The following is a 16,481-nucleotide window of genomic DNA, read 5'->3' as shown; positions in this document are numbered from 1 at the left end:
GTGCTGGACAAAGTTCATTGAAGGCAGGAAGGAAAAGGAAGACCACAGAGACGATTCCTGGTGGTGAAGGAGGACAGGCAGAGGTTGGTGTGGCAGACGTGAGCTGGAGGCAGGTGATCTGCTGTGCCGGGCTTTACAGGGTTAAACTTTTTTATTGTTATTTTTCAGTATCTCTCGATGACTCAACACCTGTTGGGAGACGCAGCAGCAATTTTATCATCAGGCACAATGAAATCTCCTGAATGTGTTGCTCAGTTTGTGCGTCTCTCTCTCCATCAGATCGCTCTGCTTCGGTTTCTTCTCACTGCTCTGCTTCTTCCCTCCCTCATTCACACGTCTCAGTTTCTCATTTGTGTTTCTTTATCCCTCTCGTCTCCATGTGTCTTTACACCATCTCTCTTCACTCCCCCATCCCCCCTTTTATTTTGATATGCATCTCCTCACCCCCTCTTTCTCTCTCTTATACATTTGCAGGCTATACATTTCCACCGCACCTCTCTATAGGGCTCTCTCTCACACACAGCACTTATATGTCTCTCTCTCAGTTTCTCTCTCCACATCTGGTTTTGGGAGGAGAAAAACAGCAGATTAAGGAGTTGGACTGAACCATGAGAGGCTTTTCGGAGGGGGTACAACAGCTGGTTTTCAATTAAAAAGACAGCGCGCTCACTGTCCCATTCCTCTCAACGATGCTCGTTTCCTCTCCGCGTTAGCTAACGTCCTCAGAGGAGCACCGAGCCTTTGATAAGCAGATTAATCTATTGATAATTGGTTTAAATGACCGCTTCTAACTGGCCGTATCCCCTCCCAGCTCAGCGCAGAGTGGTACGCTCCAGCTGGGGGGCTGTCTGTGGTGGAGTAGGGGCAGACCGAGCCGAGCCAAGCCGAGGCAGGCTGTGTGTGAATGGGAGACCTCGCCGCGCTCCTGCGCTCTGTGATCTCTGCTCTCTGGATTATTCCTCACTTTTTAAAAACCCGCAGGATTTTGTGGTGACCTGTGCGGGCTCCTCTTGCTGCCTCCAGCTGAGCTTACCTCACTCAGGTTTTATGTGAGGAGAAGAAGAAGAAAGGCAGCAGAAGCGCGTGGGACTGTGTGGATTTAAATAACTGATCGGACTTTTCTGCGCGTCCCTGTGCAGGTAGGTCTGAGGGGTTCCGGAGGGAGTAGGTGGTGTTTGGAGGTGGAGAGGCCGGTGATGTTCTCCGGGTCCGGGCGGCAGATATGGGGGTATCGGGGTGGTGGCGGTTGTGGAGAGGGGTGTATGAGTGTGTGGATGTTTCAGGGGGAAAACGCCTCGCTTGCCCTCCGCATCACCGCTCATCAGCTGCTCCTGCTGCCTGCTTTTCCCCCCCTTTCTTTATTTTTTACGCGTGGAAATTTCCTCCTTCTCAATGCTGCGAGTGGGGATGAAGGAGTGGGACTTGGGGGTTGGTTGATACCACAGGTAGGGGCTGCTTTCGCCCTCGGGGTTCGGCCTGTGTTACGGCACCAAGCGGACCGCTTCCCTCTGCGTTTTTCCTCCATTTTAAAGTGCGGAGTTCGGTGCGTAAAAGAGGCGATTTTGAGCTGCAAGTGTGTGTTTTTCTGTGCGTGGTGAAGGGGAGAGTGGTGGGGGAGGCTGAGGAGGAGGAGGAGGGGGTCTGGGAGGTAGCACAGCTCCAGACGCCGATCCATTAAGGAAGAACAAAGGGGGGGGGGAAGGCGGCAGAAAAACGTTCAAAACCGCAGCCGAAACCCCGGAAACGCGTCCGATGATCGCCCCGAACTCTGCGGACGAACCGCCGGCTGCTGCCGAGATCCACGCACCAAATTCGGATTTGTGTTTTTCTGAATCCGCCTTCATCCGACTGCCCATGTGCCGAAGAGCAGCCTCGATCTTCTGGATCAGCCCCCAGCTCTGCTCACGGAACCGAGACCGGCACATTTCTGATCCCGGTTCGGCGAGTTCAGGGTCGGGATTTATTTCAGAGCCGCGATCGTGATGATCTCATTGTGATCGATGTTCTTCCTGACACACTCAAGTCCCACCAGGCTGAAGGTTATCAATCAGAATCCCGACCGAACAGACCGCGCTGATCCTCAAGTAACGTTTGGATCACAGTCCCGGTAAAGGATTGCTGATGTGTTTACAAGTCGATCAATGATGTGATCAGTTTAACAACAAACAGTCCAAATCAGGTTTTCAGGACCAAACGGCCCCAAATAGCGAAAAAATGAGTCGATAACAAAAAGAATGAGTTATTAAAAACGGATTAAAACATAAATTTGCTGCAGAAGAAGAAGAAGAGAAATCAACCTGCACATCAATAATCACACGATCAATAAGTGATGTGATGGGCTGTATGATAATGACTGATTGAATGTAAATGGTGCCAGGAGTAGCAGCAAGTCTCCCCCACATGTGTCCTTACCAAACAGATGTTCAGCTAAACACTGATCCTGTGATCAATAATCTGATCGATGGCACGGGTCAGATTCAGATCAATAATAAAGGAGACAAATTTGAGATTAAATAATGACTCCAAACCTACGTGAAGAAAAGTGCAAAAGCTGATCAGAGATGACGGTGGATTGAGCGCTTTGATCATCAGTTAATCGCATCGATTGATCATTTTAAGCAAACAAACACAAAGAGCTTCTGTTTGAACCGTCGTTCAAGAAGTCGTCTCAGGAGTTTCTTCAGCTTTATGGTGTGTTTTTTCTAACATGTTCCCCATTTCACCAGGACAACAACCAGTTGATTAACCAATATCCCAGATAAACGCATTATCTGCAAAGAGTGAGCTTCAGAAACTTTTCCAGAGAGACATGGATCAGATAACGGCAGCGCACAGAAAATCAAATGGAGATCTCAAATGAATCGTATAAAAAAGTTAAGTTTGAATCAAATATAAAAAGTAACGAGAAAAAAAACAGCTTTAAAGTCCAAACAGCAGATGAATAAAAGCCAAGAAGGTGATGATGACCGCAGCGTGTCCCAGAGTTGAAGATTTTCCATAAATCTGGTCAGAGCTGTAACGACTAGTCCATAAATTTTTAAGGTGATTGGAAAAGAAATGAATCTCCGGTTGTTTTGGTAACAGATTTGACATTTTAAGTTTAACAAAAGTCACGGTTCCATTTGCAGTTTGACTCAAATTAGTGTATTAGTCCTGCCAGGGCTTCAGTCTGCTGGTCCCTCATTATTCCTTCATTACTCTAGACTTAATATGTTTTCCAATGGAGATCTGCATTGACTTTTTCTATGATTTGGAATCTGGCACTTTGGTCTAGAACCTGACCAAGATGAGATGTTTGGTATCAGAACCAATTTTTGTGAGTTAAAAAAATATATTTGATTTCAATATTTCATCTGATTGTGTACACGGGTCACATTTATCTGCTTTTCCATTCACACTATTTGGAATTTTAAGGAATGGAACTGTTTCACTTCACACTGTTTGTCTACATTGTGTGAAACAGCTGTGTTGCCAGTGGCTTTGCAGCAACATGTTCCCCTCCAGTCCAGCAGGTGGCAGTAATCAGGATTGGATTGCTTTTTGCAGATGAGCTCATTGAGCCAATGCTGGAAAATAGACCCTGTGCACGAGAAAATGCTAACTTCCTGGTTTGAGACCGGATGTGGGGTTGTACATTTCCCGTAGCTTTACTTTGCGGTCAATCGCTACTGCGAAGATATACTCAAAAACGGAAAGATCGCGTTAAGTTACAAAGAGCAGAAGGTGGGAACACTCACCGCTGCTGTGTCATAAAAAAATCTAATGATCAATTTTGACGTTTAAAGCGTTTAGATCGATCAGTTGTTTACATCACTCAACACAAGCAGAACTGCATCACTGCAGCAGAAGACACATCGTCCACATTCAGAAGCACATCTCTGTATAGTGACTGGTCTTATGATCTAAACAGGCCAATGTTCAGCATTCAAACTACAGGTGAAGAATAGTCAAACCAGATGTTTCCCCGTTATGTCGAGATCAGCTAGTCCAGTACACACCTACACAGCATGTTAACAAACCGTGAAAAAAGCCACACAAAAAAATGAATGACTGCTGGTAAGGGTTTCTATACCTTAGTATTTACGAAGGTATGTTGTGACTTACCTTCAAAATTATAGTCATCCCTCACTATAACGCGGTTCACCTTTCACCTCGCTGTTTCACAGATTTTTTAGCTCAAGTTTGCATGCTTATTTTTACGTCACATTGTGTCCTGCGCCCTGATCGTTGCAGACGATCTCCTCCGTTACATCTCTTCTGTACAGCATAGAATCGCTGCATCGATCGCTCGCAGTGTGACTCTGAAGTGCAGTACTGTATGTCCACGATGTCCATGAAACGTTTTGCACCATCAAAAAATAAAATTGGCTACTTGATTTCACCTCTCGCTGGTTATTTTTAGAACCTAACACCCGTGATAAACGAGGGACCGCTGAGAAATATAACATTTGAATCCAGTTTCTCTTTTGCTCTGAGGCGCGGGGAAAAAATATCGACAAGTCGATGAACATCATTTACAGATATATTGGGCAAATGCCCAAGACATCTATAGAAATGTAAATCACCGCTTGATTCATTCATTTGCTTAACTTGTTTTGGGCCATAAACAAGGCGCGAATAGGACACCGGAAACAAAGCTCCCCACAGGAGTTTCCGCGCCGGAAGTAGCATATGCTAACGTGCATATAGTCTATAGACTAGCAGTGACAGAAAAGCGGATTCCCGACTGCTCTGAACATCGTACTCGTTGATTTTTCGTTACATGCACATGAAGAACGGGTGCAGCCCCTCAGCTGGCTTTTGGAAGTTGACCAATCAGAAGAAACTGGGCTTTTAGAATGGAGGGGAGGTTAAAAAGACAGGAATTAAACTGGCTGGCTATCTTGCTGCTGCTCCGATCTCAATCTCACTGTCTGAGTAGTTTCTGTAAAGTATTTTTCAGTTGTTTTCAAAAATGGTCCTCTGAGAAACATCACTCAGCTGATCTCCATCATCACGCTCTATTCAGCAAATGCTCACAGCTGCCCAACCCAACGAAGGACCTCAATAAGAACTGATGATGAATTTTAAGTACTGGAGTAATCACTAAGTTAAAGCACTTGTTAGCATGTTACTGTGGCCAGAAGCAGCAATGATGAATCTAGAAGCGAGGAGGAAGCTGCAAAGGTAAAAGAAGAACGCACAGCTTAGCTCAGAGAGTAGATATGACCGTGCAAACCGCAGGAACACGCAAAGAAGTTCTAAAACATAAACGTGGATCAGATCCATGTGCCTATCGCACTTCACTTAGTTCAGCAGAACTAATGACATTCCCATCAGCCTCAGCTCCACTTTATGTTTAGCGCCATTTTACAGATGTCCTCCATTTTTTTTAATCTATATGCAGCCTGTAGTTTTACTCGCCATCCAAATAACTCCAAACTCTTGCTCTCTATCAAACGGTGACTCACTGCAGCGCTGGACAAACGTCTACGTCTACTTGTGAAAGACGTTCATGTCGAGGCAGGTGGGGATTTTAATGATTCCTGCAGCTGCTTTCACTCACAGAGGGGCGGGAAACATGCCTCTTTGGAGCAAAACAAATGACTTTAAAACGAGGCAAAGACACCACGGAGTAAATCAGACTGTTATAACTCGCTATTGCAGCTCATTAATTCTTGTTCTCAGCCTTTTTGAGATGAAACACTTTTTAAAATAAACACTGGGCTGGAACAGCTCGAATTATTTGATTAGATTCTTTAGCTCGTCACTAAAATCAGCTTTTATTGTGCTTAAAGCAGGTTCTGTGTAACAAATAAAACTTTTTTTTAGCTGAGTTATTTGGTGTAAAATGAGAAAACATGGGACAACATCCTGGTGTTTAAGGTGATGGTCCAGTATCAACATGAAGCTTAACAAAAAACAAGCCAACAACTAATTGTTGTGGCATGTTTTGTGCAAAAAGACTTAATTGTGTATTCATTTAGTAAAAATCACTCTAAATGCCACTCTGCTCTTAATAATACAGCCCAGTACTGTGAGCTGAGTCATAGTTTTGGGATGGTAATGGTATAAAATGTCCGAAAGGCACCAAATGTTTGTTTTTCCTGAATCATTCACAGAAAATGCGGAAGCAGAAACATTGGAAGTAAAACTTTAATGTTCCTTACAGGTGCGTGTAGATGAAGCACAGCTGGATGCAGCTGCACGAATGCCAAACGACTCCAGATCCTCTGGAGGAAACGTGCTTTTCACATTTCGCTCGGCCTCTCTGTTACTGTAACGTCCTCTTTGTGATTGTAATACATCTCGTAAAGTTGCAGTTTTCCTGCTGTGAAGCTGCAACATGTTTCCAGACCGAGCTTCACTTTCCTGCCTGCTGCTTTATCTCGGCATCACTTTTTCCATTTGTGTGTGTGTGTGTCCAGTCAGCAGGCACCTCTGGAGCTAATCTACCTTCGCTTTGGGATACAGTTCAGCTCCAGAGGGAGTTGAACTACCAACCCTGGAGCCTATAAGACACGCACAGAGTGCAGTACAAATGTGTGTGCGCTTTTGAAAGTCCATAGCAGGTTTCATTTTCAAGTTGGCGTCTCAGGAATGCAATAGGAGATGATATGTTGGACTTGTTGCAATTTTTATCTGTTTAGTTAACATCATGTTCATTTTTTTCCACTGAGATAATATTTTAATGCAAAAAATAAGGTTTCGATGTTCACTCACGAGGAGGTCTGCTGCCCTAACTGCTCTGAAATGATTACATGTTGTTCCATGCTGTAACATGCCAGCTGTACCCGGATCAGTTTGCACTGGAGATAATTTTTGTTCATTTATTTAAAGGTTTGTTTTTGTAATTCCTCTCAGTCAGGTTTAGACAAAAACGTCCAACACCAGGGGGCGGTGTTTTCAGACGTACGCTGATCTTTTTAACGTTTCTTTATTATTTTTTTACTCTAATTTCCTCATCAGGTTTGTCTTTTGGGGGCTCCAGTTAGGGCTGGGCGATATGGCCTAAAAGTCATATCGCGATATAATTTGAAGCATGTGCGGTAACGATATATATCGCGATATATTCTTTTCTTCTGTATAACGTATTTCCCACACTATAAGCACACTTAAAATCCTTTAATTTTCTGAAAAATCGAGAGTGTGCCCTTATGTATGAATTCTGGTTGTGCTTACTGACCGCGAACTGATTTGGGCAGAAATCTGTTAAAAAATGTTTTAGTACAACTTTGGTAAGCCGCACTGCTCGATGGATTGTCAGAGCATTACGGCTGCCGTAGTGAGGAGCTTCGCGGAGTAATCTGGGTCCAAAACTCCGTCCGCTTCAGGTCCCAAAGTCAAACGAACACTGAGAGTTAAAAACGGTCTAAATTCTTTCATCTTTAATTAAATCATCAGCATTGCTGCTTTATCAGGTGTAACAATTAAGTTTAACATCCAGGCATCCATGAAAACAGAAGTTATTAAATTTAACAGAGTTAGAAGTTAACAGGAAGTTAGCTCGCTAGTTTCCACCTAAACATGACATACCATGTTCTGACTGAGAGATTTTTGAAACTAATTCAAACGTACAGCTCTGCTACCACTTCCAATATAAATGAAGACCAAAAACTAAACAGCAGTGGCATTTGTAGGGTTACTGAAGTTGGACTACCTGGTATATAATGTTGTGCTACGTGATTGCTAGCGACACAGCTATGTTAGCATAACATTAGCACAGTGAAGCTGGAGGATGAAGCTAACTTTTTTCCACTCAATAAAAGTTAACATGAGGGATTCTGGTGGTCAGGGACAAATGCAATCACATAGCAGGATGCTGTACACGGGCCAAACTTCAGTCAGGAGAACAACTGAGAGCATTCATCCACAATACGAGGTTAGTTATTAATATACTGCAACAACATGGGACTAGAACAGCTGCGAGAGAATTCAACATTAATGAATCAATGTTACGGAAGTGGAGGAAGCACAGTTTTTGGCTTTCCCCATATTTCAAAAGTGCTTCATCTCTTTGCTATGACTGTCGCCCGGAATAATTTGCAGATGATAATGGTTTTAGCCGCTGCGAAACAGGTGCAGCTTAATGACTTCATCAACATGCACTGTCGCGATAGAGTGGTATAGTCAAAATCTCTACCGCTGGCCAAATTTATATAGTTTCTATCGTATATCGTTTATATTGCCCACACCTAGCTCCAGTTATAAGTAAGAAAGTGCTGTTAATGACTTGCTGGGCTGACCTGTGCCACCTTATGGTAGAAACCGGTATTACACAAAAGTACAGCCAGGCCCAAGTTCAGCTTTAGCTGATAGCGCTTCATCACCACACACAGATGTCATCGTTTCTTCACATAGTGATTACACCGTTAGTTACATTTGGAAGGTTTTACACTATTTTCAAACACGGCGCTACCACTCTTGACTGGCATCTAATCTCATCATGCCAGTCATGCTTTACTGGACAGATGTTTTCAGTTTTTAATGTTTTATGACTGTCAAACAGCTTCTAGGTGTGTTATTGGCAGAGTTATGGTTTTGCATCTTACCTGGAAAGATGCATCCTTCAAAAACAGAAACAGTTACAAAATTTATGATTGAATGACAAGTTGAACATCTGAAAATCATTCCTAAAAAGCAAATGCAGTTACTTCCTAAAGGGATTATTTAAGTAAACTACTCATGACTTTATCTTCTGCAAATATTTTATTTACAAAGTCATAAAGCATAAAGCTGGGTCTTCACAGAGACTCTTATCCCGTGGTTCGAAGGACTCCAACTCCACCCTTTTGGACTGCAGCCACTGATCATGGTCTTTGTCCTGCTTGCACAGTTCTCCACCTGCTGAGGGTTCTCCTTGGAGTGGAGCTCCAGCTCATAGCGGAAGGAGCGGAAGGAGGACTTCTCCCATCAGCTGCAGTAGAAAGGGTGGAGCTGGAGTCCATGGAGGATTGCTACAACAGTGAACTAAGCAGTGACCAAGTCATCTACTGATAAATTAATCAGAGGTGGCGATTCGCTGCAAACATAGTAAACTGGTAAAAGTCTCAGTCTGAGGGGCTGGTTTGACTCGTTTCGTGGATAAACTGCATAATTTCTGTTATTCTAACATTTTTAAGGCAAAACATTTAATTGATTAACTGAAGAAATAACTTGCCATCTTAGTGATGTTGATTCTGGCTGCTGGCCTAAAATCACTGTTCAAGTGAAGAGGTCAGAGGTCACAGCTGTCTGCCTCCGCAGGAGGACTGCTTTTGGTCTGGCTCGTTCACGCAGTATTTAGTCATGATTAAATCTGTTTGAAAGGACGTCACAGACACGGCTGCCTTTGAACGCGTTTGCGGCGAGTCGTATTTTGCATCGGTCGTCTCACGTTCTTTGTGGAAACATTTGCGTCTGTCTGTTTGGTTGAGCTCCCAGTTACTGGCTGCAATCTGCAGTGATTTGTTGTCCAGTGTTTGAGTGCTGCCATAGCCGTGGAGTGGAATGAAGACGGACGCCGAGTCGGCACTTCATTAAAAAAGCGTAAATATTTGGATCGTTACTTGACGCGCAGCTGTAGTCCTTCAGGTGAAGGGCTGTTTTTATCCTGCTATTGGAAATCCATCAGTGTGTCTTATTATGGAGCATTGATTTGATATGAGTGTGTCTGCGTGTGTGTATTTGACCTCTTGTGCGTTCTTAATTATCCTTTTGTCGAAATCAGGTCACAGTGTCACCTGCAGCGGCGTGTTTTTGTGTGTGTTAGACATCAGAGCGGGCAGACGTGTGCAAATTAATCCAGAGCGCTTTGTCTCCCTGTAACACACGCCATTGTTTGTTAATGTACAATTTGAGTCTAAAAACTCGCACTCTGTCACATTGAGTCATTGGCAGAGTCAGCGCTGAGAGAACGCTGAGTCAGCAGAGCGAGACGGACCCTGATATGATATTTCTGCCGGCAGCGTTTCACCTCTGACTCTGTCTGTGAAGACGTTTTACAGCCAGACCAGCCGGTCCTGCTGCTGCGATGACGTCATCTTTCTGTGCACCAGCGTGTACTTCAAACTGATTCTATCTGAAACCTCAGTTTCAGATCCTCCCCAGTACCCGTCCTAATGAGATAAACATATCAAAGTTAGTCGGCCTCTTATGTTCCAGTCGTGGATGCTCATACTAAGCATGACCAGAGTCTCAAATAAATGAGATCAGTGTACGTACGCCTAATCCCAGAATGTTCTTACTGCTGTTACCAAGAGCTTTTTTCTATTCTTGGGAATATATGATGTCATAGATAGAGGATTTCCTTATCATCGTCATCTCAGCACAGTGGCCCCGCCCACCTGCTGTTCAAACCTTCTGTTTAGGTGAAGGTTGGCTTAAAGGGACGGCAGAGCTGCTAATCTCATCGTACTGAAGCTGGTGTTAAATTGCTAAAATGTATTTTTACACCTTTTTCTTGACGAAAACTAAATAAAAAATTTTAGTTTTCACAAATATGTATGTTAACACATATAATTAAGTCCATCAAGGATTTTTAACAGTGAGGGCATGACGGTGCACTTTTAGTCCCGCCCCCTCACAGCTACAATACCGTGGGTTTGAATCCAGTGGCCTGCTGGGGCCTTTCTGTGTGCAGTGGGTACGTTCCCCCCGTGTATGCATGAACTCCAGCTTCCTCCCACAGTCCAAAGACGTACGCATCAGGTTATTTGGTGATTCTAAATTGGTTGTAGGTGTGAAACTGAGAGTGAATGGTTGTCTTTTATTCTGTCTCAGCCTTGTGGCAGACTGGCAGCCTATCAGGATGTGCCCTGCCTCTCGCCTTGTGACGGCACAGTCATAACTCTGAAGTGGAAAAGAGGTGGATGGATTTTAAACTCACTCCCACAAAGGATAACAAGAAGTCAGAAGCAAACGCACAACAGAAGCTTCCGTGTGTGTAAATAGGGAACTCGTTGAAGTGCCTATAGGATTTCTTTGTGGCTTGCTTCATGCCTTAAACCAAAATAAATGCTGTATAGGGTCCCATTCATGCTGGAGTGCCTCCTGTGGAACAGGAAGTCCACAGAATGGCAGTTCTTGAAGTAGCGGTGTTGTTTGGGGAGGGCGACTGAAAGGTAGAGAAGCTGAAATGGCTTGTTGCAGACAGAGGATGGATTCAGGAGCAGCAGAGCGGTGTAGGATGAAGAAAGGCTGCTTAGAACTGCTGCAGCAGAGTCGAAGAATAAAACACACGGAGCCTTTTTAAAGTGTCGAAGGAAAAAAAATACTTATGAAGTCGTAAAAGTCTGATGCATTATTCATGAATTTGTTAGATTATCAGTCCTGATACACTGGCAGCTTTTCATGCAGCAGGTGTATTTTAACTGCTTTATAATCAGTTAGTTAGTTTAGTCCAAGGTTTTACAGCCTCAGGGCCGGCTCAGTGTTGACTTTGGCTCCTGGAGTCGATTCACTTTTCCTCACATAGCGTTTAGCACCTCTCCGCTGAAGAGCAGCAGCTTGCTCACTGAAATCCTCTTTCCTGTCTGTTTGAACACGGACGTGAACGCAGCCACGATTTAAACAGAGCAGTTCACTTGTTTCTGGAACCGTCTCACTCCTTCGGATGGCAACGTGAAAGATTTACGACAGAAACGTTAACGTCACCTGACGACGAGCCACCGGCCATCCACGCTGCTGCCTGCGCCTGTTTTTAATGCTGATTGTCTAATATTTTGTGGTAATGTGTAGATGAGTGTAGTTAGTTCATCAGTTTCCTCCTAGAGCCACCAGCTTCATTAGAGATGGATGCTAAGAGCTTCTTTTTGTGCAGCAGTTCAGACAAATGTGCTGAGGACGAGGAGGAAGCTGCAGGCTGTGATTTCACAAACGCTGCAGACGCATTAAACACAAATTACTTGAATTGTTAGTCATCATTTAGTTTTATAGTTGTTGCTGTTTGAAAATGTTCATAAACATTTTTATCATATTTTTTATTGACCAAAGTCGCTCAATTCCACAGCCTAACTGGAACAACAGGGATAGATTTTCTCTAATTAGTCTGCAAATAGTGCAAAGTGACCCTGTCAGTGAGCTCTGCACAAGTTTGATGGTTTGTACAATAACTTCATGAGCTATTCATGATCTCATGCTCCGTTTTGAAGGCTTGTAGTATAAACTTGTGCTCGGCCTCTTTGTGTCGTGTCAGCTTTTCAACAGCTGAGAAGAACATTTATTTGTCTTGATAAAAAGAAGCGAACCTGCAGCTGAACGGTGTTAAAATACGTGTCGGTCTCTAATCTGCTCGCGAGGAATTTAGTTTATATAAGAAGTACACACCCTGTTCTAATCAATGAATTGTAAATCTAAACTGTGTTTGAATAAAGGAGCCGTTGTCCACACCGGGCTAAATCCGATTGCCAAACATTGGAATATTTGGAGTATTTGTGTTTGTCACATCTGGTCTTTCACCGTCAGGAGGGTTTCACTTCACTTCATTTCACTGCTATCAGATCTGACACAACAAGGCACGATTCATAGGCAGCCTCTTATCCGATGTGATGGCTTCACCGGTCTAAAACACATACTGGTGTCCTTGTTAGAACCCCGTGTTCCCAGACCCGCAAACATTCAACCTGAACCCGATCCTTCCCTAAACTCTGAAACCATTTAAATAGTGCCCACTTTCCACTCGTGCCCTGATGACAGGACTAAAATGGACAAGGGTCCTCACAAAGCTAGGCACACAAGTACAAACGCACACTCTCAGGATGAGCTGAGGAACAGGCAGGAAACAATCAGCTGAGGCTATTGGTTTCCTCCCTCGATGCCTCCTGACCTCTAGCAGCTGGATGTGTGCGGTCATGTGTGATTTGGCCTTAGAGAGGCCAGGGTCAAAGACATACATGTGACTTTCTGTCCGTGTGTGTGTGTGTGTTTGTAGCCGTATGTACATTTACTCATGTTCTTTACTTAAGTCCTAATGACCTTTTCGTGTTTCTCTTTCACATTTAGCTTCAGCTGCATTTGTCCGACTGCTTCTACTCTCCAAACCATCTCACACTGATGCATTTAAAACAGAGTGAAACACTCAAAACAAGCAGAAGTGAAAGTGAGAAATTAAAGTGTTTTGAGCAGTTCTCGTGTAAAAATGTTCCACATTATGATTTCAACATCTCATGTGTTCATTTCCAGTTTTGATAAGTTTCACACAGTTGTGAAAGAGGCTCTTTGAACTCTTGGAAGCTGATTCAGGTTAAAAAAATGTACAAAAATTTTAAAGGAACAAAAACAAAACCCAGAAGAAGACAGCTGCCGTTCCTCTTGTTGTCACCCTGAACTCTCTAAAGCCAGTCTTTCTTGTAACTGTTTCAGTGTTCAGTTCTTCAGGTTTCTCGAAGGATCCCGCGCTGCTTCGATAGTTTTGAGGTCAGGGCTCTGGGGAGGCCAGTCCACACCGTGCTTTTTACTGCACCAGCAGTGCGTTTGGATCGTTACATTTCTGAAAAACGAAGCTGCTCCCAGTCAGATGTTTTGCACGTGGTGGTTCAAAATCAACTAAAAATGTTCACATTTAGATTCTTCCCTCCGTCAGACGTGTTGCTGCTTATCAAATTAACGGTTCTGCAGTTGTTGTCATCGCTACACCTGTCTGTGAAGGATGGTGTGAATTAGAAGTGAGAGTCAAATTCCTGCATTGTGTTCAAACTTTCACTGAACTGCTGCAACATCCTGCATGTTTCTGTGCATTCCTGTGAATCTTTGAATCATTGGAGTCCAAGGTTAAATACAAGTGTGTGTGCGCACGAGTGATTTCACATCCCGTGTGTGGAGGGGGGGCATCGCTCTGCAGCTGCCGAGTCTTAGAAATGTTTTATGAACCAACAGGGACACTGTGTGTGTGTGTGTGTGTGTGTGTGTGTGTGTGTGTGTGTGTGTGTGTGTGTGTGTGTGTGCATTCAGGGTGGTGTCCAACAGTCAACATTACAGCTCTTTCAGGCCATTAAAGGAGCATAACACTGTTTTGCCTCCTGATTGAGCACAAATCACAGAGTTTCCACTCCTGTGATGTTTTTCCAGGACTTTTCAGATCGATTTCTCGGAAACGTATAAACCCAGATACAAATGCTTCATAGGACTGTAAAGTAAAGGCTTTTATTTCATCAGTTTCTTCTCTTATCGTCTGTTTAGACTTGAACACGAACTCCTTGGCGCTTGTCGTCTCTGTTTTAGTTCTTTTAAGCCATTAAAAGTGAGCTAAAGTGTCCCTGAGCTCCAACACTGATGTTATCCTGACAAATATTTAGGTCCGGTGTTCGCAACACGTCGAGATAAGCTGCGGAGGGCTGAGTGGGCCTCTGATGTTCAGATTCGCCGCGTGTTGTGATCCGCAGATCTTCTTGTGACAAATTGTAATTCCTGTAAAGTCGGATGTGAACAAAGGTTCGTGTTTAGGTGTGTTACACTCGTGAAAGCGGCAGACACGATGGCTCCTCTGTGCACGAGTGAAAGGGTTATTCTTGGGTATATGAGACATGAAGAACAGGTTTTATCAGCAAGAAAGCTGCGATAACATCACAACTGTACTCATATTTATCTGTTGGGCTGATTTTCTAATCTGCACCTGGTTACCGAGCTCGCCGTTGGAGCAGCTGGCAGTCGGGTTTAAGTTGCAGTCCTATTTTAAACCTCGCTCCCCGTGCGCTCTGCAGAGAAGGGCTGGAACGCGTAAAAGCATTCTTCTTCCTCCTCTCGCTGCAAAACGAGACACTTAAACGCATAAACTGCCCACTTTTGAAAATGCATTAGTTGCTAAGTTACAGCACCTTTAAATGAGGATGTTTTGAAATCAGAAAACGGACAGAAGAAGCATGCAGAAGCTGCAGAGAAACAGATCCAGCGCTTTCTCCATTTTCACTTTCCTTTTCTTCCTCGCTCTTGTGTTTGTGTATTTTGGTTTGAAATGATGCTGTTACAGCAGCGAATGCTCGTCTTAAGAGCTGGCAGTGTTTAAATAAAGAGGTGAGCATGTAAAGCCTGTGAGCTCAAAGCTCAAGCCTCAGACTGCTCGTTTGTGTGTACTTGCATTAGTTTCTTTCTTCTTTATTTAACACTGGACTTAAAGTACATTTATTCTGCTCATTTCCAGCTCCGTGTTTTTTATTCTCGGACTCCACTGGAGTAGATTTACATCATTCTCCGTTCAGCGTCGGCTTGGTGCAGCCCTGCAGTTCATCCTTTGAAACGAGTCTTTATGTTTTCAGTTTTAGCTCTTCTTTTTTTTCTTTTTAAATCTCCTCTTTAAGGTGACCTTCCTTGAAGCCCACAATTTTCCCAGATTACCTGTCGCTCTCCTGGCTTCAGCAGACAGAACCAAGTGCATCCTGCTTTTAAAGGGGAAAAAACAACTATAATAATCAACCGTGGCTAGAAAACCTTCACTGGATTCTGTAATTCGAACAATATTTTTCAACATTTTTTTCCAGTTACATTAAAAAATAGTAATTGGGAAAAGTAGATTTCTCCTTCTTGGTTAAAAACGGTATTTTTGTCAAATCCATCCGTGCATGTTTCAGCTCGTATCTGATCCGGACTGTGAGAGCGGATGGCACGAACATTTGCAGCAACAAAGATTACAGCAGGACGTCTTTGTTGGCTAATTATTACGCTCATTAGCCGCTTATTGTGGGACATAATTGTGGATTTTGTTTTTTAATCTCAAGCTGTGTCAAACGGTTCCTGTATGCAGGGCTGTATCAGGTGACCCCGAACCTTCCCTTAATTGCTGCTATAGGTTCAGGCTGCTGGGAATTTCCCATCATCCTCTGAGCACTTCTCCCCCCTCCTTTCACTGCTGCATGTCATGAACTTCTGTCTGTAGTTTGTGTTTTGTCCTTGTGTCTCTGTGCTCTCCTCTTCCTTCCACTCACCCACCCACCCCCACCCCACCTTCGGCTGTTCGCAGCACATGGCTGCCCGTCCCTGAACTTGGTTCTGCTGGAGGACTCTTCCTGTTAAAAGGGAGATCTTCACTGCATCCATGAACCATCTCTGAGGTCTTCCTCGTTCCCTCCTGCCTCGGAGCTCCAAGTTTCTCATCCTTTGCCCAATATAGCAACTATCCATCCTCTGCACATGTCCTGCTATTGAAATCTGAAAGCTTTGGTTCGTAGATTTAAAAAGATAGAATCCATCCATCGCCTGCTCATCCAGCTCAGGGTCACGGGAGGCTGGAGCCTATCCTAGCTGTTATTACAGTGAAATCAGTAATAATTAACTGCAGTCACATTTTTCGGTTTTTGGAACATAAGGTGCTAAAAAAATAATAAACTCTCTCTGGTTCTTTGTGATTATTAAATATAGGAAGGCTTGTTTTTCTCTAATGAACCAACATCAGAGTTGGTAAATCTTTGTCTGTTCTTGTTTTCCATCGTTCTGACCTTGGAGTACAAGTCAGACGTTGTCGTTGAGCTGTTAATGACTGAAACAGCAGCAGACTTCAGTGTTCCCCCCTGCTCTGGACAGACTTCACAGGT

At 43.8% G+C, this 16,481-nt stretch overlaps 1 protein-coding gene across 1 annotated transcript in view; it reads left to right on the top strand.

Moving 5' to 3' along the window:
• Positions 1–664: 664 nt before the first annotated feature.
• plxna3 (plexin A3) overlaps positions 665–16,481 on the top strand; it is a 136,581-nt gene continuing 120,764 nt past the window's right edge. The window contains exon 1 of the mRNA XM_082518609.1: positions 665–1,139. The gene's annotated coding sequence lies outside the window, so the exon portion shown is untranslated. The remainder of the gene's footprint in view (positions 1,140–16,481) is intronic.

This window comes from Aulonocara stuartgranti (genome assembly GCF_965226115.1).
Source record: "Aulonocara stuartgranti genome assembly, chromosome: 20".
Classification (NCBI taxonomy): domain Eukaryota; kingdom Metazoa; phylum Chordata; class Actinopteri; order Cichliformes; family Cichlidae; genus Aulonocara; species Aulonocara stuartgranti.
Note: the sequence above shows the minus strand (reverse complement) of the source record. Positions and strands in the feature narration are given on the sequence as shown.